Here is a 21,551-nt window from a genome sequence, read left to right as displayed (position 1 = left end):
AGAGAGAGAGAGAGAGAGGGAGGGAGAGAGAGGGAGAGAGGAAATAGAGTTGTGCTCACCTCCAATATAAGGCAGTGCTGGGAACTGAACATATGGCCTCTGAGGTCTTAGACATGGCAAGTTAGTGCTGCAACAGGCTGAGCTATCTCCCTGGCCCCTGATTAAAATATTTCTATCCACTGGTTATTACCTCAGGAGCAATTCTTGTAGGATTTGATAGAGAGTTTAATGTGTCACACTTTCAGATATGTTTCCTCTCTTAATTTTCTTTTTCTTTTCTTTTTAAAAATTTATTTATTTTCCCTTTTGTTGCCTTTGTTGTTTTATTGTTGTAGTTATTGTTGTTATTGATGTCATCCTTGTTGGATAGGACAGAGAGAAATGGAGAGAGGAGGGGAAGACAGAGGTGGAGAGAAAGACAGACACCTGCAGACCTGCTTCACCGCCTGTGAAGCGACTCCCCTGTAGGTGGGGAGCCGGGGCTGGAACCGGGATCCTGACTCTGGTCCTTGTGCTTTGTGCCACCTGCGCTTAACCCGCTGTGCTACAGCCCGACTCCCTCTTTTCTTTCCTTCCTTCTTTCTTTTTTCTTTTCTTTTCTTTTCTTTTTTTTTTTTTTCCACTCAGGGTTGTTTCTGGGGCTCAGTGCTGGCAATATAAATCCACTGCTCCCAGCAGCCATTTTTTTCCTTTTCTTACTTTCTATTTTGTTTGATAGGACATAGAGAAATTGAGAGAGGAGTGGAAATAAAGATGGAGAAAAAAAGCAAGATACTTGCAGACCTGCTTCACCACTTGTGAAGCACCCCCTCCCCCCTCCCCACAGGTTGGGAAGCGGAGCTGGAACCCAGGTCCTTGTACATGTGTGCTCAACCAGGTGCACCACCATCCATCCCCACTTAATTTCTACAACAATTCCTACTGTTTTAAGCAGTTTTCTCCTATTTCTTTGTATAAGGAACAATTGTCCTTCTAGACTGCAAGCTCCTTAGTGTCTCTAACTAAGCTGTGTGCTACTGTGTCTACACCAATACCCAACAGAGGGTAAAGACAGAAGACACTCAATATGTTTTGTTAGATAAATAAATATGTGGCTAGAAATTTTGAGGAGAGAAGGCATTGGCTTTTTTCTTAGAAAAGCAAATAAAGCATTTAAAAATATTTTTAAATGTGCCCGATCAAACCCAGGGTCTCAGACATGTGTTACCATCAAGTCATTTTCTTGGCCCAACTTTTATTTTGTTTTTTAATTGATAAAGAGGATAAATATATAGAGTGAAGGGGGATAGAGATCAAAGCACCACTCTTCCATCCATGAAGACTTAATTACTCAGTTTACAGCATCTTTGTAAATTGTTTCTGAAACTGATTGACTCTCAACATCCTCCATGTGGATTCCAAGAACCCCTGAGATTTGGATTCAGTAGATCTGAAGAATTTGCCTTCTTCCTCCCAAACTTGGCTTAAAAAGGAGTTTTAGACACTTTTAGTTTTAGCGGAATCCTTGGGAATACGACTCAGAATCCTCAATTCTCAAGATATAATACAGAATAACTTTCTGAAACATCAAGGTCAAGTGGCCCTTCCTTCTTCAAGTTAATTCCCAATTGTCTGTTCAAAATGACCTCATTCTTAGGTATGTCTGAAATAATTAAGTTAGGGAGGCAGTCATAGTTAATAAATGGATTTTCTGTTGTGTAAATGTTTGTACAGATGTTGTAAGTGGGACTTGAAAAAAAAAACACCACCATAGGTTGTTGACAGCAGACAACTTTGCATATGTGTGTTAACAGGAGAATGTGCTGTGCTTCAAATGAATGGGGGAACGGGTCTAAATGACTTTCAGATTAGCTGGAACAGATGGAAGGGTCACAGTTGAACAACTTGACACACCAGCATAAAGGCAATGTTGAAGTGGAGTTCATTGCCTCTGACAGATACTGTCAATCAACTGGGCGTTCTCTCAGTTAACCAGCAGCCTGGACCTTTAAGGATTTTAAAAAGAATTTTTTTTTTTCAAAAAGTGTTTTGGGGGCAAGAATGTAGTTCCTCTATTATTAGTATTGTTTTTTCCAGCCTGAACTCCATCACAGATAAAAAATTTTAGAAAAAAAGTAATAAATTGCAGGGATATCAGAAACCGCTAAGATGTAAACTTGGCATTAGGGGTTTTTATTAGTAAGTTATTTTATAGAGAATATATCCCACATTATATTTGAGGATCCCACTCTGCATTAACTAGGACATAGTGCAGAATACCAGAGTAAAGGGAAAGAAGGTAATAAAATATACACTATTTGTCTTGAATCTTGATCATTCTCTGAATGATACGTAATGTACAAGCAAGTATAAAATGTTTGCTATTCTTCTAGGCCTAACTTTGTGACTTACTAGGTATTAAACTTTTGCATGTGACATAGTGATAAAAAAGCATATTATTATCTATTTTGAGTTTTCTTCAAAAATAAAACCAGACTTGTAGCGAGTAGCTTTTCTCCTTTTGAGCCACTAGGGAACTCTTGAAGGATCCGAAGACGTTTTCAGACCCTTTGAGTCATCTGTGGTGGGCACTCTACAAAAAGCTACTGTTTTCTTTGCTGATAACACCCTTAATACAAATAACCATACTGGTTCTGATTTGCTTCTGGATGTGTTGCTGGAAGATTGGAGTTCTGGAAAGTTTGGGAATGCATTGCTACTGTTATTTCTTCTTCAGGAATATTGGTCATTGACTATGGAACCTAGTAGATGGTCTTAGAATATCTCTTGGACACAAGGACTGGTGTAAGGATCTCAATAAAAGACAACTCATCGGGGAGTCGGGCAGTAGCACAGCAGGTTAAGTGCAGGTGGCACAAAGCACAAGGACCAGCAGAAGGATCCCGTTTCGAGCCCCCGGCTCTCCACCTGCAGGGGAGTCGCTTCACAAGCAGTGATGCATGTCTGCAGGTGTCTGTGTTTCTCTCCCTCTCTCTGTCTTCCTCTCCTCTCTCCATTTCTCTCTGTCCTATCCAACATCAGTGACATCAATAACAACAACAATAACTACAACAATAAAACAGGGCAACAAAAGGGGATAAACAAATATTTTTTAAAAAGAATGTCTCTTGGTGACAGAGAGAAGAACCAATTTACCATAAACGAAAGACATCTTGACCCGTTGTATCATGATTGTGAGGTTAACCTCAGGGTCTGATCTCCTTCCATGAGGCTTTCATACATTTGAAATCGCAGTTTGAAAAGTACATGAGTCGGTCATTGGAACATCTCATTGATGCTATTTCTGTCACTATATCATATTTTGAAGTCATTATAATGGGCCCATGAACTGTAGCTCAGAGCCAAGCAGTATAGAAAAGCAATTCTTTCAGCTCTGTGCTTAAACATGTCAGAGCATCACCAACAGTGCCCTGCTTAGAATACCTGTACATGGGAGCAGGTGGGGGTGTACTAGGACCCAGCTTCAAGCCCCAGGACCCATCAGTGCCAAGAGTGGAACTATTGGTAGGTAGACTAGCCAGTGTGGCTACCTAAACTCTTGTGCAAGCAGAATATTGAGAGGATAGAAATTAAAATCTGGGGAGTCGGGCAGTAGCGCAGCGGGTTAAGTGCACGTGAGCATGAGGACCAACGTAAGGATCCCAGTTAGAGCCCCCGGCTCCCACCAACAGGGAAGTCACTTCGCAGGCGGTAAAGCAGGTCTGCAGGTATCTATCTTTCTCTCCCCTCTCTGTCTTCCCCTCCCCTCTCTATTTCTCTCTGTTCTATCTAACAACAACAACATCAGTAACAACAATAATAGCGACAACAATGAAAAATAACAAGGACAACAAAAGGGAAAATAAATAAATAAATAAAATTAAAATCTGGGGGCTAGCTAGTGACACACCTACTTGAACACTCATGTAACAGTGCGCAAAGACCCAGGTTCAAGTCCCTGGCCCTACCTGCAGGGAGGAGGCTTCACCAGCCGTAGAACAGGGCTGCAAGCATCTCTGTCACACATACACACAAACAAACAAACTCTCTCTTTCCACCTGCTCCCCCAGCTCCCCACTTCCTTTCAATTTCTTTCTCTGCTCAAAATAAATAAGATATTTATAAAAATAAACTAAAATCTTTTCACACTAAGCTCCCTTTTACTTGAATTAGCTTGGTGACATTTCTGTTCTTTACAAGGAAATATCATAAGGACACCATGACATTCTCATCTATTTCTTTAGCACATGACAGTGTAGGTGGTGTTTTGTCAGTCCCTGATAGCATATGAGTAAGAAAAAAGGCAGGGGCACTCTCCTGAGGACCTTATAGTTGATGTCAGCATCTCATGCTTTCCCATCTCCACCTACACAGACTTCTCCCAGCCATGCACAGGGCTTTTGCTGATGAATGAAGGAAAGTAAAACAAAATCTTCCTCTCTTCCAATCTCTTTCCTTCTCATTAATTTTTCTCTCTAGCTGCCAAAATGTGGTCACCGTGGAGGGTGACAGCATGGATCTTTTTCTTTGTCACCTGTCTTCCTCCCTAAAAATGTCCTTTCGCTTATTTGGTTTTCATATTCCTGTACTGAGGAATAGCTATATCAGTGAATGTAGGTTGACATGGCAGTCACGCCACATCTATTCCTAAGGGGAGAATAAGCTCATACTCGCTGGCTTAACACAGCAATGATCACATATTTTGCCTAAGACTCTGCAATTAGAGCAGGGCTTAATCAAGCTCCATCTGTGCTTAAAGTGGCATCAGCTGGGATCTTGGATCACTGGTCTATCCTTATTCCCATCAGCTGCTGCTGGGAAGGTATACTACATGGTCTAACATGACTTCTCCAGGGGACACTGGGAAGCACGGCCAGAAAGACACATAACACTATGCAGAATCAGGGAGTTAGAGACTAGGTATGTGAGACCACTGTCATTTGGCGAGGATTAAGTGTACTAATGGAAATAAGGACTTTGAAGATAGACTTTAACATGTAGGAAATATTCTATCACATTTGGTAGCCTCAGTTTTTGGTAGGCAGTTATCCAAAACATTTCCACTTTTTTTTTTTAATCCTGAAGACTATAAATAATGAGCTAGTCCAGTTGAGACTTTAGACACAAACTTTGTGCCAGAATTAAGCTTAGAATCAACACTAAATTTATATCATTAATAACAGTTCAGTGTTAATACTAAACATGAATGCAGACTAACATCAAAAGAAAAGACAATAAAAGCATCTTGTCTGGAATGAATTCAGGGTAAAAATCACTAATAAAATAAATAGAATCGTGTTTTAATGGAAGTAAAGTTCACAATGAATAATTAATAGAGTTAATGAACATCATAAACTTATAAAGCCAAATTATTTGAAGTATAAAAAGAGATTGATAGAAACAAAATTACTGATTTGATATAATGTAGGAAAAAAGGCAGTTTTCAAAATATGGTTATAAAATGTATATAGCAAATCTTTTTAAATGTTTTTATTTGTTATTAATAGTTTGTTACATGACTGTAAGATTACAAAGTCTAGTTATTAATAGTTTGTTACATGACTGTAAGATTATAAAGTCTAGTTATTAATAGTTTGTTACATGACTGTAAGATTGAAAAGTCTAGTTATTAATAGTTTGTTACATGACTGTAAGATTACAAAGTCTAGTTATTAATAGTTTGTTACATGACTGTAAGATTGCAAAGTCTAGTTATTAATAGTTTGTTACATGACTGTAAGATTGCAAAGTCTGGTTCTATAGCACACCCACCACCAAAGTTCTATTTCCCCACTCCCCACCTCCTAAAGAAAACCACCAGAGTGCCTCACAAGTCTTATAAACAATTCATTTGTTTCTGTGTTGTTTGCATTTTTTTTTGAAAGTTCATGTGAATCAGTTCATGAGTGAAACCATCTGGTAGTCGTCTTTCATTTCTTCTTTACTTATTTCTCTAAGCACACTCACCTCCAGTTCCATCCATTTTGTCCCAAAGGACACAATATCATCTTTTTTGCTTGCACAGTAGTAGCCCGATAATTTCTAGGCACTTCCTGTTTGGTTTTTCTATGTAGATTATTATATCATCTGCAAATAGTGAGAGTTTTACTTCTTCTCTTCCAATCTGTATCACTTTAATTCCTTTCTCTTGCCTGATTGCTACGGCAAAAACTTAAAACAACACTACATTGAATAGTAATGGTGATAGTTACTAGACAGGCCAGCCCTGTCTAGTACCAGATCTAACTGGGAATGACAGTGGTAATCTTTGCGAACTTGCAGTTGGACTAAAAATATTGTCTGGGAAGATGGTGTCAGAGTTGAGTACAGGATTAGAAAGCCGGATCAGGACAGAATAGTTCCCAGACTTGAATAAAATATGTAAATATAATTAACTGTTTACCATGTCAATCTGACCAGGGGCCTCTATCTATTCATACTTAGCACAGGAGCCTGTATACCACCTCACTCTTTAAATTGGCACATCATCGAAGCAGAAAGTTCAGTCCCTGCCAGCACATGTACCAGAGTAGTGCTCTGGTTCTTTCTCTCCTTCTGTCCTTTTCATTAATAAATAATAATAAAAAAATCTTATGATTCTTAAAACTCAGAATGTACTATATTATATATATATATATATATATATATATATATATATATATATATATATATATATATATATTGCCTCCAGGGTTATCACTGGGGCTCAGTACCTGCACCACAAATTCACTGCTCATGGAGGCTATTTCTTTTATTATTTTTTTAATTAATTTATTTATTTCCATTTGTTGCCCTTGTTGCATTATTGTTGTCATCGTTGTTGGACAGGACAGAGAGAAATGGAGAGAGGAGGTGAAGACAGTGAGTAGGAGAGAAAGACAGACACCTGCAGACCTGCTTCACCGCCTGTGAATCAACTCCCCTGCAGGTGGGGAGCTGGGGGGCTCGAGCCGGATTTCTTCTGCCAGTCCTTGCGCTTTGTGCCACATGTGCTTAAGCCGCTGCGCTACCGCCCAAATCCCAGTGGAGGCTATTTCCCTTTTGTTGCCCTGGTTGTTTTACCGTTGTTGTGGTTATTATTATTGTTGTTGATGTCATTGTTGTTGGATAGGAGAGAGAGAAATAGAGAGAGGAGGGGAAGACAGAGAGGGGGAGAGAAAGATAGACACCTGCTGACCTGCTTCACCACTCATGAAGTGACCCCCCTGCAGGTGGGGAGCCAGGGACTCGAACCGGGATCATTCCACCAGTCCTTGCTCCTTGTGCCACATGCACTTAACCTGCTGTGCTACTGCCTGGCCCCAGATGTACTATGTTTTTTTTACTTTTTGAATCAGAATTAGGATGGCAGTATAAGAAATGTGAAATAATAGCACTTTAAAATGAAAGAGATTCATCTTATGTAAAAATCCAAAACCAGTCAGTTTAGGACTGATAAGGCAGTTCTTTTCCTGTCTTGGAGGACACGGGATCCCTCCAGTTTGCCTTAGTTAGAGTATGTCCCTTAATCCATGGCCCAAGAGAGGGTCCTGGTCATCACAGCCACACTCCAGGTAACATGAAGGAGGAAGGGTGGGGGAGAAACAGAAAAGTGTGTGACATCTACCACATGATAATTCCACTGGCAGCACACTGGCCATAATTTAGTATCTACAGCTATGTCTCAGATTAAATAGGGCTATATCCTGATGAACCCACTGTAAGTTAAAAATGCATTTAATCCATCCATATTCCAAGACATCATAGTTTAGCCTAGTAGACCATAAACCTTCTTGGAATATTTGTATTAGTCTACAGTTTATCCAAATCCTCTAATACATAGTCTATTTTTTTAAAAAGTGTTGATTGTCTTACGTGGTTTACTGGATATTATATTGAAAGTGAAAAACAGACTGGTTGGATGAGTTCTCAGTATTGCAGTACTTAGGTAAGAAGTATATTGCACCTGAAGAAATGTTTAAAGCATCGAACTACAATCAATTTCTGCCACATGAAGGCAGTCCAATAGAAACAGGGTCATCTGTTTCTCTTCTGATGAAACTAGCTGACAGAAGCAGTGAGAGGCTTGCATCATAGGTCACCTGGATAGAGTGCTGCTTTGCTATGTGCTCGAGCCAGACTCAAGCCTGGTCCCCACTACATTAAAGGAAGCTTGGCTGCTATAGTCTCTTTCACTGTCTCCTCTGCCTTTCTCCTTCTGTCTTTATGTAATAAGAAAAGAGAAAAGAAACAAACAAAGAAGAGGGAGAGGAGCAGCGGTGTGCAGGTTGTTTACCTTTATGACTGACTATCTCACTGGGAGTTGCAGTTGGCCTGTGTTGCTCAGCATCATGAGAGAGTACTGTGTCCTGTTTGGCTTGCCCATGCAAAGATCAAAGTTCAAAATCCAATGGACATGTCTGCCGTGTTAAAGTTGAAAAAATTCAAGTTGAACTATTTAAGTCATTATTCCACCCAGACAGGGAGTTCTTTACTATGGGAATTTGTTTCTTACTCGTTTATATATCCCCACATTTAGCACGGGGCCAGGCACAACACCAGTGTTCACTACGTAGTTGCCAAATGAATTCCTGGAAAGCAGCCCTCCTGTAAAAAGCTAGAAGGAAATTTCAGACTAAGGGAGTCCATGTGGTAGACTAGAATTGGGATGAGATTTCTTGACCAGTTTATCCTTGGATTGAACTTTGCTTCAGGGAGTTTTGCACTAATCTTACAGGAAGGGAGACCAGCTAGACTAATATATAGATTTGTGTATTTGTGTAAAGAGGTACTGTCACTGTGGTCAGTAGAAAAACTTCCTTGCTAATCTCCAGTCCTAATTTGAAGATTTACACAGCAGCATGTTGAACATCAAACATTTGTAAAGAATTGATACAGCTTAACAAAAGAAAAAAATAACCTAATAAAAATAGAGCAAAGACCTGGAACATGATGGCAGAAGAGGACTTAGGTAGGGAGTTATTATGTGGAAAATTGAGAAATGTTGCACATGTACCAACTATTGTATTTTAGTGTTGACTATAAACCACTAACAACCCCCCCCCCAATAAAGGGGAAAAAAGAAGAGAAAAGGCTGTGGGGTCAAGCTGCTGCCTGCCTCTCACTGTTGGCTGCATGCTCTTTTGTAAAAGAATAAACACCTATATTCCAGACCTTTAAAAAAGATGGACCAAAGAACTGAGCAGACAGTTTTCTAAAGAAGAGATACATATAGACAACAGGCGTGAAGAAGTGCACCACTTCATTTATCATTAGAGAAATGCAGATTAAAACTACTCTGAGATTTCATCTCACACCTGTGAGAATAGCCTACATCAACAAAACAGGAAATGACAGGTGTTGGTGAGGTTGTGGAGAAAAAGGAACTTGGCTACACAGCTGGTGGGAATGCAAATTGGTGCAGCCCCATCGAAGACAAATAAAAATGGAAGTACCTTATGATCCAGCAATGCCACGCTTAGGCATTTATTCAGAGGACATGCAGACACTAATTTGAAGGGACATATGCACCCATATGTTCATAGGTGTAGTATTCACAATCACTAAAGAGTGGAAGCAGCCTAAATGTCCATCAAGAGATGACTGGATAGAGAAGACGTGGATATACACTCCATGGAATACTACTTTGCAATAAAAAGATGATATTGTGCTGGAGGTGATTAGGCTTATCAAAATAATAGATGAACTATTACCAGATGGTTCCACACATATCCAGAGAACTGATACAATGAATTTGCAAAAAAAGAATTAAACAGATTTTTTTCTAAGTCAGAACTATGGTGGTTATCTTAGGGAGGGTAAGGACACAATACTTTGCTGGTGGGTGTGATGTGGATCTACACTAATAATTGTAAATAAAAAATGGCTTGAGGACTGGGTGGTGGCACACCTGGTTCAGCGCACAGGTTACAGTGTGCAAGGACCCAGGTTCGAGCCCCCAGTCCCTATCTGCAGGGGGAAAGCTTAACAAGTGGTGAAGCAGGACTGCGGGTGTCTCTTTCTCTCTCTTCTTCTCTATTACCCCCTCCCCTCTCAATTTCTGGCTGTCTCTATCCAACGAATAAATAAATAAAATAAAAATGGCTTGAAATAATTAAACAATTAGATTAAAAATATTAAGGATGGAAGAGATATGTCTTTTACTTTTTCTACTTAGAAAGATATGAATGGCAGATGGACAGATGTTCATCAGCAGACAAGGACTAGCCTGGAGTGCTCCTGAAAGTCTGGTGAATCAGAAGAATGGTGGGACAAAAGTGGAGTGATAATATGGTGATATATTCTACCTTGGACTGAGTTCTGCCAACTACTTTTCATACATAATCTCTTTTAAAGAGCCAGCAAGGGGAGATAACATAATGGTTATGCAAAGAGACTCCCATGCCTGGGGCTTTGAAATCCCAGGTTCAGTCCCCCACACCACCATAAACCAGAGCTGAGCAGTGCTCTGTTTAAAAAAAAAGCCTGTGAGATAGGTTATCAATGGTCCTGTATTTCATGTCAGAAATGAAAGTGACTTGCCCCTAGCTAGTAAATAGTATAGTTCAAAATTTTTTTTTTGACTCTGATTTTTCTTTTTATTGGGGAATTAATGTTTTACATTCAACAGTAAGTACAATAGTTTGTACATGCATAACATTCCCCAGTTTCCCATATAACAACACAACCCCCCGCTAGGTCCTCTGAATCCTTCTTGGACCCGTATTCTCCCCACCCACCCACCCCAGAGTCTTTTACTTTGGTGCAATACACCAATTCCATTTCAGGTTTAAATCCCATTTGGTGCTACTCTAATACCCATGTCCTTCTAGGATCTTCTGAAGACGAACATACCCAGGTAGCCTCTGTGCCTGTAAAGACAACCTTCCTTTTCAAAACCTAACGAGTTAGCCATAACGGCTTTTTCTTTCTTTTTTTAAACCTATATTTCATAGAAAGACTCTGGGTTCCCTAATTTCCAGGTGGCTGGGCATGTGCTAGGGGAGTTTTGGCGGGAAGAGCAGCGACAGCTCAACAATGAGAGTGTTCACAGCCCAAACCAATACAGCTGCATAGGATAGCCCAGAGGACCACAGTAGCTTCACTGAGAGTGCAGATGAACCCAGCCACAGTCCTCGATTTCAGCTGGTAGTTTCTTTCCTAAGGGAGGAAAACTTAAAAGTCTGGGTTAAGATGAAAGGGAGGTTTTTTAAAATGAGAATAAAGTCACTCCATTCTGCTTGTGGGAACAGTCTTCCAGAATGGAGGGAATAAAGCACTAGCCACACCAAACTCTGAAAGAGAAAGAGTAGAAGACAGAGAGAAAAGTATCACCCACGCAGTAGTGAGGAGGAGCAGGACCCTGAAGCTGTGTGCCAACCATTAACTATGCCGTGGCAGTGATGAAGCCGGCTGCTGTGGTTACCACGCTGAGTGTGCCGCTCTCTCTCTCACCTTGGTCAGTCAGAGCCCTTGGCTGAGATTACTGGCCATCCATGACCAAAATGCTGGAAATAGATGGCCAAACTCCAGTTTGAATAATGCAGGGCTGAGATCAAGAGAGGGAGAAACAAAAAGTGCCAAGAAAACAGAGGAAAAACTGGGAGCTCTTTCAGAAGCAAGGAGTCAGAAGAAGAGACCCACCCAGAAGATAGCTGAGGAGAAGCAATAAATCTTCTTTTCTTTTCCTTCCTTTCCTTTCCTTTCCTTTTTTTTTTTTTAATTTTCTTTTAATCTTGCCCTGCCCTCCTCTTTTTGGCTTGTTGTTATATAATTTTGTTCTTATAGGGGACTTCCTACACAAATAACTGGATTTGCCTTTTCCTCTTCTGCAGTCAAAATAAATCATGAAGAGGAGAAAGAAGGTCAGGGCCACTGAGAGTTGTCCTTCACCTGCAGGGGAGAAAAAAATTGTAGAAGTTTCTCCTCACGAACTATGGGTCAGTTTTTCTGTTGCTTTGGAAAGAGACTTGGCTGTCAGGCTTTGATTCAGAGCAGGAGTGCATTCAGAAGCATCCTCTGGCGAGGCTGGGAAGCTGCTCACATCCCCGGAAAATTCAGTGGGAGAAAAAGTTTATGGAAGCGAGTAGGAGTTTATTCAACAGTGTCTGAAGCCTTTCAGAACCCTGAGTGAGTGTCTGTAAAGGGGCAGTCAAGCATAGGCTGGGAATTATCTCTGTTGGGTGCCTACCTGTGACAGGCCCTCAAGAGCTGCTAAGAGGCTCATTCAGCGCCCAGGAGACAATGGCCAGTGGAGGCAAACAATTCAGAGGAGTCTATCATTCTGGTGGTGTTATCTTTAGCACTGAATAAAACCGGAGTTCCCCCTTTCTGCCTCCTAGTCAGCACCATTTTTAGGAGCCAGTGGTACTTTTCAACTCTCTTTCACTAGTTTTCAACAGGTTCACAAGGGCACGAAGTGCAGTATATAAAAAGAGGATAATGACTTGACTTGAGTGCAGGAAAAGGCCCAATGAACAGAGCAGCCAAGCTTGCCAGGACTAGAATAGATGAAAGTTTGGAGAAGAGTCAAGGAGAAGTGGTATTGTCTGCACCGAGAAACTCCCCACTTTGCATACAGTATTTCTGCAGTGCTAAAGTAAACTGTCTGAAGTTCAAAGTGTAGAGAAAGAACAAAGAGGTAGCTTTGAGCAGTTATGAGTCAGAAGTTGGAATAATGTGAGGCAGCCTGGGCAGATCTGTTCACAGTGGCCTAGTGTGTGCCCTCACTGCCCAGACACTGATGCACTCACTTTCTCTGAAGGACTGGCTTCCTGGGCGTGTGACACAGGGAGCCATCTGAGAAGAGGCCTGTCCTTGACTTAATGTGCTGCTAAGGTTGTCTTGAAATTTTAAAAACTTCTTGAACAAGGAACCCCATGTTCTTTCTCTTCCTCCCCCTAGCCCCCCGAATGCAGAAAGTTATACAGCTGGTCCTAGATTAGGTGGACAAGGAATGATCAGTCTGTAGACCCAGTGCTAAGACTCTGTCATAATGTGCAGGGTGTTCAGACACACAGCTTACTATAAATGAGCCCCACACTGATGGTGGGTTTCTTTTTGCTTGTATTTTCATTTCAAGTCTTATTCCTGTGACAGGGAGAGAATTGGTGCTACTTAAAAATTGGTGCTAACAGTCTTTGTCTAAACCTATGTCTGTGTTCTCTGATTGATTCTATGCTCTCTAATGCACATGGGATTCCTCATACAAGATTGCCTTATGTGACTCCATGGGAAAAGGCTCAGGAGGAAGTGAGGACCTTATTAATGTCTGGGGGGAGATGGACTTGCTTGGGAGAGAGTTTTCCTTGATTTGCTAAAAAGGGACAAAAGAAAAGTCAGCCTTAGTGTCTTTCAGAGAACAGAGATCACAGTGCCTGTTTTCTCATAAGCACAATCATGATCCTAAAATGGGTGACAGAAATAAGACAATAGCAGAAGAGTAAAGTTACCATGAGGTCAGGGTCACTCTGGACTGGGATTGGAAGTCTCCTCTGTCCCCAGTCTCAGATGGGCATGGGCACAATCCAGACAACACCTTCTCAAAATGAAAAGCACGTATTAATAATGTTTTATCTCACCGACTTTGGATCTTTAGGCTGAAGAAAAGTAGCCTGCCAAATGACAATAGAGAAACCTCACACCCTCTACAGTTTTTATAGTTTTAAGATCAAGTTTTTACTAGTCATATTGATAATGACAATTAGAAAACACTGGGACAGTGATCATAGATGTTTTATGTGATCAAATTTGATCTGTGATCAAGTCATGATTCCTGCATTTCTAATGGCAATCAGAGGCAATGCCCTGGTTGCTTCTTCTCAAAAGGGAGCCTTTTGTTGGATGTCAGACTTTGCTAACAGTATTCCAGGCCTCTGGAAAGTGAATAACATCATAAATGGCTAAAAGCCCTTAAGCCCTCAGCATCCCAGAAGCTTTCATTGGGACACAGAGTCCTTCTCAGCTCTGTCCGCTCCCACCTTCTGTTCCTACTTCAGCTGCAGGTCTTACCGAAGAGCTTAGGGGAGAGTGTCCGGGCCACATTTGGAGCTTCCAGGTTGCTTTTGGGAGCAGCAGGAACTTCTGTGGAGGGGGATTCTGGAGGCCCCAGTTCCAACCTTGACACCCAGTCCTCCTTATGGGGTGATCTTCTCAGTGGCCACTGTTCCCTTGCCACCAAAGTGTTACCTCACAGATGGAGGACCCGGTCTGTGGGAAAGAAGAGACCATGACTTATCGGAACATATGGTTTCTTAATTCAAGTTAAAATGTCTGAACCCTGTTGCATCTGGTGCCATTTTAGTTTGTTAAAAATGCCACACAAGGCTGTGACTAAAGGGGAAGAAATGGAGAAAAATACAGTTATTACACACTCAAGAGCCAGGTTTTGCGGCTCATTACCCAGTGGCCTCCGTGACTAATTAGGTTTTGTCACTGTTGCTGGGTCATTATGCCTTAATTTTTTTGCATAGTTATTCAGCCGTCACTTGAGGAAAAATGAAGTAGAGAAATACCCTTCTCTCTCTCTCCTGCTCTGAATCACCCGGGCTAAAAAAACTGCTTGGAGCAGAGAGTACCCCAAACTGATGAAATGATCATTTTGCCACAAAGGGACAAAGAAGTGTTAGTGGATTAGAGAGATGCTTCTTTATCTGATGGCAAGGACCTCACTGAGGAGCAGGGGCACAATTCAGTGGGGAAGATCATTAACTTTGAAGTCAGTCATCCAAAGATAATGTTTGTCCCTTTGCTTCCTTTGTTCCCCAACTGGCCTTAGCAACCTCTATTTTTTAACTCATCCTTGAAAACTGGGGGGTAAATGCATAATAAAATGAAGGCCTTGAGTCTTCTACAGGCCGGAGGCTTAGGTTAATTTTTGCGGGCGGGCCGTAGAGGAAATTGAAGACACCATGGTATTAGCACAGTGGGGTTTGTGTAGCGCCAGGGATAGTAAAAGGAGCCGTGGTGAGAGGGAGACATTGGTGTCAATCATGGGGCGGAACACCACAATGGCTGGTAATTGGCGTGGGTCCACCTTCACGTCTGTCCTGCTGAGCTAGCAGTCCCCTGGCCTACTCGAGAGCCCCATCGCTAACAAGTAAACAATTTATCAGGGTTAGGTCTCCTGCGGGTTGCCCCATCACACGCTCCATTCAGGCCCCCCCCCACCCCCGTGCCAGCCCCGCCACACACAAAAATTTACGTACACCGTGCAATTTAGGGCAGACGCACCATGTAACAACAAATTTACAACAGGCCCACCATGAAAATGGTTGTGTCAATATAGCCACAAACTGGGGTAGCAAGGCAGCTGTGCTGGGCTAGATCTGGTGGCCCCCAGAGGCTGTCAGGGGGTAGAGGGTCACCGGCAATGGATCATATCAAAGCTAATTGTGACCTCTGCATTTCTGACACAATAATTCACACAGATGCTCACTAGAATCAATCAATTCCATATAAAGTGTTGCCATTTTAATGTCATTTTCTGAAATTGTTGATTCTGAATTTCTTTCTATTCTCCTTTGCCTTTTCCTTCTTCTCCCTTCCTCCTCCTCCTCCTTCTTGGATTCTGACCCTCCTGGAGTCAGAGTGCAGGACTTAAGACTTTCAGTGACGACTTTGATGGGATGTCTGGTATATAGAAAATAGAAAAACTAGACAGTTTGGAAGCCCGAACTCTGCCTATTTCATCAGCTATATGGCTCTGCTCAAAATGCCAACCCCTCCCTCACCTGAAGGGTATATTCTGCATATTGATTGAGCTTTTGGTGAGCTGTATTCCCTAGTAATTCTATGTGAGACAGAAGTCACTTATGTTGATCATCTTCTACTTGCCTCACTTTACCTCATTCAATCCCACAGCTCTAGGAAGGATATGGCATCTGTCTTTTCCAGGTCAGGTAAGTGAAACCTCAGAAAGGGAAGGCACTAGTTGGTACCAGAAGTGTAATTCAGAACCAAATCCTTCTGGCTAATGTTGATTCTGTTTCTGTGCTGCTTTGCTGGGAACAAGATGTTCTTAGGAAATTTTAAATATCTCGTCTCATATTCATACTGCTCAAACACTATTTTGCTTCCTAATGCATTTTTTAGAAGGTTGGGATGGGGTGGGAAATTCCTTTAAGATGGACAGTGTTTGCTAGCTCTAGGCCTTCTGTTTGTCTAGCAACTGAAACGTTCTGTCCTGGATGGTCATTATGAGATTTTTTTTTTTATTCAACCTAAGATGCATCAATTATAAGACACATTCTTTTTTAATTATTTATTTAATTATGAACAACAAATCTGTTGAATAAGAGGGGTACAAAATTCCCACCAGCAGAGTTCTACATCCCGTCCCCTCTATTGCATGCTTTCCTATTTTTTTTTTTAAGTTTCTTTATTGGGGGATTAATATTTTATAGTTGACAGTAAATATAATAGTTTGTACATGCATATTTCCCAGTTTTCCACATAACAATACAGGAAGCTTTCCTATCCTTTATCCCTCTGGGAGCAAGGACCCAGGATCATGGGGAGCAGAAGGTAGAAGGTCTGGCTTCTGTAATTGCTTCTCTGCTGAACATGGGTGTTAGCAGGTGGATCCCCGGCCTGTTTCTATCTTTCCCTAGTGGATCCCCGGCCTGTTTCTATCTTTCCCTAGTGGGGTAGGGATCTGGGGAGATGGGGTCCCAGGACATATTGGTGAGATTGTCTATCCAGGGAAGTCAGGTTGGCATCATGGTAGCATCTGCAGCTTGGTGGCTGAAAAGCATTAAGATATAAAGCAGAACAAATTGTTTAATAATCAGGAACCCTAAGGTAAGAATACAGCAGATGATATTTGGTGTCTCCATTTTGGAAAAGGCTAGTAGGTCTATTTAGGTATATTCCAAGGGGTCCATGACTTTACTGATTTTTGCCCAAGCTGGACAGCTTACATGCAGATGGGCTGACAGTATTATCTGGGGAGATGGTGTCAGAGTTGGAAATAGGACTAGAAAGCTAGATCAGGGACAAGAATTGTTCCAAATATGGGAAAAGAATATAAATACCATGAACTATAAACCCCATAGAAGACTACCAACACAGAAGAGATATTGCCATTTATAGATTCAGAGAGCTATTAATTATTGGGCTTGTTCCCATTTGAAAGTTACTAAAATGTAGAAAATTGTACATTTTCAAATCACATATTCGTGGGTGGATTTTAGCATTGTGGAACTGGCCAGTGTTCCCAAGCTTTTGGGGAAAGCACCTCCTTGATCTGCTTCTCAGCTAGATGCCCAGATGGCTCAGCAAACGAGTACTTAGAAGGTAGCCCCTGTAGACCCAGAAAAGATAAAGGAAGCTTCTGGTAACCTTCACCTCCTGAAGAAATGCAGTCATACTGCTTTGTAGTGGACTGATCTCTGTCCTGCCTAGGTCACCAGGTTCTGTCCTTTTTATTTATTTTTCTATTGCCACCAGGTTCTCACTGGGGCTCTGTGTGTGCATGATAAATCCGCCATTCCTGGTGGTCTCTCTCCCCCTCCCCACACTTTCTGTTTTACTGAATAGAACAGAGAGAAATTGAGATAGGAGAAGGAGATAGGGAGAGAGAACGATAGACACCTGCAGCCTTGCTTCACCTTTTGTGAAGCATCCCCCCTGCGGGTGAGGAGCAGGGATGTGAACATGGGTCCTTGCACAGGCCACTCTGTACACTTAGCTGGGGGCACCCCTACCCAGTCCCCTAGCTCTGTATTATATTGTGCTCAGAGATGCAGGAGGCTGCCCCTGCACCCTGGGTGTTTATAGCTTTAAGTCTGATTGGTCCTGGTTCCCTGTTGTCTTTGAGTGGTGTGACCTGCTGAGCTCAGGATGGAGGAAGGGAGAGGGACAGCTTCCCTAGCCAGGAGTCACACTGGAGTCACACAGGAGTCCATTGTCCTCTGTGACTATTGAAATAAAGGAACAGTACTGTGCTACTCAGTGTCCATAAAATGAACATTTTTAATGTTTTTGATATTTATTTATTCCCTTTTGTTGCCCTTGTTTTATTATTGTAGTTATTATTGTTGTTGTTGATGATGCCGTTGGATAGGACAGGGAGAAATGGAGAGAGGAGGGGGAGACAGAGGGGGAAAGAAAGACAGACACCTGGAGACCTGCTTCACTACTTGTGAAGCAACCCCCCTGCAGGTAGGGAGCGGGAGCGAGAACGAGGGTCTCAAATCAGGATCCTTATGCTGATCCTTGCGCTTTGTGCCACCTGCGCTTGACCCACTGTGCTACTGCCCGTCTCCCACATTTTTAAAAAATAAATTTCTAGAAATTGCTTCTTTCTCTTGGAAATTTAGTGGATGAGCCGGGCCTGTGCCATCACATTATTCACTGCCTCCTTGGTCTTGAAAGTGCAGCATAGACAACTTGCCAGGGCCAACTGGGCTAAGCACTTTCCCCAGTTGACTTTTCACATTGGGGTTCTACTTTCTGGTGAGCAGTGCTGCTAGGGTGTTGTCCTTGTGGAAACAAAACACACATGCCCACCTGTCTGGGAAGAGGATCTGTTTTGAGGCAGAACAGAATGGGAAGTAGACAAGACCTTTATGAAAACAGAGTGATTCCATTTTTTCTCCTCCTGTGTGTGTGTTTTCTTTTGTCAGACTTCTTTTACTACTCACACAAAGCACTGTTCTGAAAGCACACTCTCCGGAGTGTATTTCAGCTCTGCTCACTAAACATGTGGAGGGTTTCCCCGACACCCAGCAGCTCTCTGGGCACCACAGCATGCCCTTTGACTCGACTCTGCCGCTGCCTGCTAGGCGGCAGGGCCAGGTTCCTTGTAGCTCTAGCCCACACACACGTTCCTTCTCACTTAAGGGGCCAGCTGAAAGTTGGAGGTCCTCCTCTTACTCTAAGCTTCTGTGTGGCTGGACAATCTTCTCTTGACTCTGCCTTAGTTCTGTCTGACGTGGCTACAAATCAGAGGTTCCCAGGCCTTTCTTTGTAGGTTCCATTACTTTTCTGGAGTCCCTTCCAAATCTCAGGGACGTTTATTAGTTTGTTCATGGATATTATAAAGGACACAGATGAACGGTCAAATGAAGAGAACGACTACTGCAAAGAAGCACGAGCCAAGAAGAAAAATCATTTGGTTGGCTATAGCTGAGAGCTTAGTTGCTTGTTTTTGATTGCTTTTCTTTACATTTTGATTTCACAACCTTGAAGCTTTCACAGGCTTTCCTTGGATTGTTTAGGCATTAAAGCCACCTGTGCCTGACGTCCACATGTAATTAATCTAGGGACGAACAGATAGATTACACCACAGTAGTGCACCAAAATTTAATGGCGGAGGCTCCAAAGGTTAAAGGTTTGGTCCCAGCACTATCATATGCCAAAGTTGAGCTGTCTTATGAAAATAGATAAATTTAAAAAAATAATAATAAAGATGGTAATTAATTGAACATTCATTTTAACCACTGTGGTACTGAGGGTTCTCACTGTGTTTGTATGATCATCACTATGTCATTTAATGGATATAGCTTTAAGATAGTGCTAGGCTATTTTTAGACATATTTAATAATAGCTTAGGACAATCTGCGTGATACAGCAGATTGCTGTGACCTGCAGAGGATTGTGTCTGAGGAAAAGAAGATACAGGGGAACTTTAAACCAGAGAGAATATGAGCGCTTAAAAGTACATTCACGGGAGCCGGGCTGTAGCACAGTGGGTTAAGCGCAGGTGGCGCAAAGCACAAGGACCGGCATAAGGATCCCGGTTCGAACCCCGGCTCCCCACCTGCAGGGGAGTCGCTTCACAGGCAGTGAAGCAGGTCTGCAGGTGTCTGTCTTTCTCTCCCCCCTCTGTCTTCCCCTCTTCTCTCCATTTCTCTGTCCTATCCAACAACGACAACAACAATAATAACTACAACAATAAAACAACAAGGGCAACAAAAGGGAATAAATAAATAAAATAAATATTTTTTAAAAAGTACATTCACTAATCTAAACACAGCAATTCTTGCAACATCCTTTTAAAAGTTTTTTATTTGTTTATTTATTTATTCTGAGTTGTATTTTATTTATTTATTTATTTTTAATTTATAAAAAGGAAACATTGACTAAACTATAGGACAAGAGGGGCACAACCTCACACAATTCCCACCACCAGAACTCTGTATCCCATCCTCTCCCCTGATAGCTTTCCTATTCTTAAACCCTCTGGGAGTATGGACCCAAGGTCATTGTGGGATACAGAAGGTGGAAGGTCTGGCTTCTGTAATTGCTTCCCCGCTGAACATGGGCGTTGACTGGTCAATCCATACTCCCAGCCTATCTCTCTCTTTCCCTATTGAGGGAAGGGATCTGGGGAAGCAGAGCTCCAGGACACATTGGTGGGGTTGTCTGTCCAGGGAAGTCTGGTTGGCATCCTGCTAGCATCTGGAACCTGGTGGTTGAAAGAGAGTTAACATACAAAGCCAAACAAATTGTTGACCAATCATGGACCTAAAGACTGGAATAGTGTAGGGGAAGAGTTGGGGGAGGGAAGGGGTCTCTATTTTGTAGATAGCTAGTAGGCATATATTAGTTATATTCAAAGGGCCTGTGGCTATACCAGTGTTTTTTTTTTTTCCTGAGCCTGAAGTCTGATATGCAGGTGGATCCTAATTATTGTCTGGGGAGGGGGGCAGGGAAGAGGGATGGGATGGGACAGTCTTCTGGTGGTGGGAATGGTGTTTATGTACACTCCTATCAATTTGTAGTCAGATAAATCACTAATATGAGAAGGGAAAAATTGATTGAATGTCTCAAACTTTTTTTTTTGACGAACTTCATAGGACTCTTTATGTAGCATCTGGATTTCACCATTAACATTTTAATTTACATATTTACTTATTGTATATCTGGCCATCTATTTAGCCTTTAATCTGAATGTTTTTAAATGCATTTTTAAGGCAAATTGCAGACATTAATACACATCCTTGTAATTGCTTAAGCTTACATGTTGTTAACTAAAGTTTAATACTTGCTTAGATATTTTTAATGTACAATGAGTCTAATTAATTTGCTTTTATTTTTTAAACAAATGAACATATCTAAAAGCTTTCAGCTCACAGCATCATCACAATATATTGTACTGCCATAAAAGTCATGATGTATTTTTCTGTGTTTTTTTAAAATTTCTTTATTGGGGGATTAATGTTTTACATTCAACAGTAAATACAATAATTTGTACATGCATAACATTTACCAGTTTTCCATATAACAAAACAACCCCCACTAGGTCCTCTGTCACCCTTCTTGGATCTGTATTCTCACCACCCACCCACCCCAGAGTCTTTTACTTTGGTGCAATGCGCCAATTCCAGTTCAGGTTCTACTTGTGTTTTCTTTCCTGATCTTGTTTTTCAACTTCGGCTGAGAATGAAATCATCTCACACTCATCCTTCTATTTCTGACTTATTTCACTTAAGATGAGTTTTTCAAGGTCCATCCAAGATCGGCTGAAAACGGTGAAGTCACCATTTTTTATAGCTGAGTAGTATTCCATTATATATATATACCACAACTTGCTCAGCCACTCATCTCTTGTTGGACACCTGAGTTGCTTCCAGGTTTTGGCTATTAGA

At 41.6% G+C, this 21,551-nt stretch overlaps 1 long non-coding RNA gene across 1 annotated transcript in view; it reads right to left on the bottom strand.

The window, feature by feature from the left end:
* Nucleotides 1–359: 359 nt before the first annotated feature.
* The window catches only part of LOC132533900 (uncharacterized), a 187,820-nt gene continuing 166,628 nt past the window's right edge, over nt 360–21,551 (bottom strand). The window contains exon 2 of the long non-coding RNA XR_009545655.1: nt 360–561. This is a non-coding gene — a long non-coding RNA (uncharacterized LOC132533900). The remainder of the gene's footprint in view (nt 562–21,551) is intronic.

The sequence above is a fragment of the Erinaceus europaeus genome, chromosome 17 (assembly GCF_950295315.1).
Source record: "Erinaceus europaeus chromosome 17, mEriEur2.1, whole genome shotgun sequence".
In the NCBI taxonomy this organism is placed as follows: domain Eukaryota; kingdom Metazoa; phylum Chordata; class Mammalia; order Eulipotyphla; family Erinaceidae; genus Erinaceus; species Erinaceus europaeus.
The sequence above is the reverse complement of the archived record's forward strand: the minus strand, read 5'-3'. Positions and strand labels throughout refer to the sequence as shown.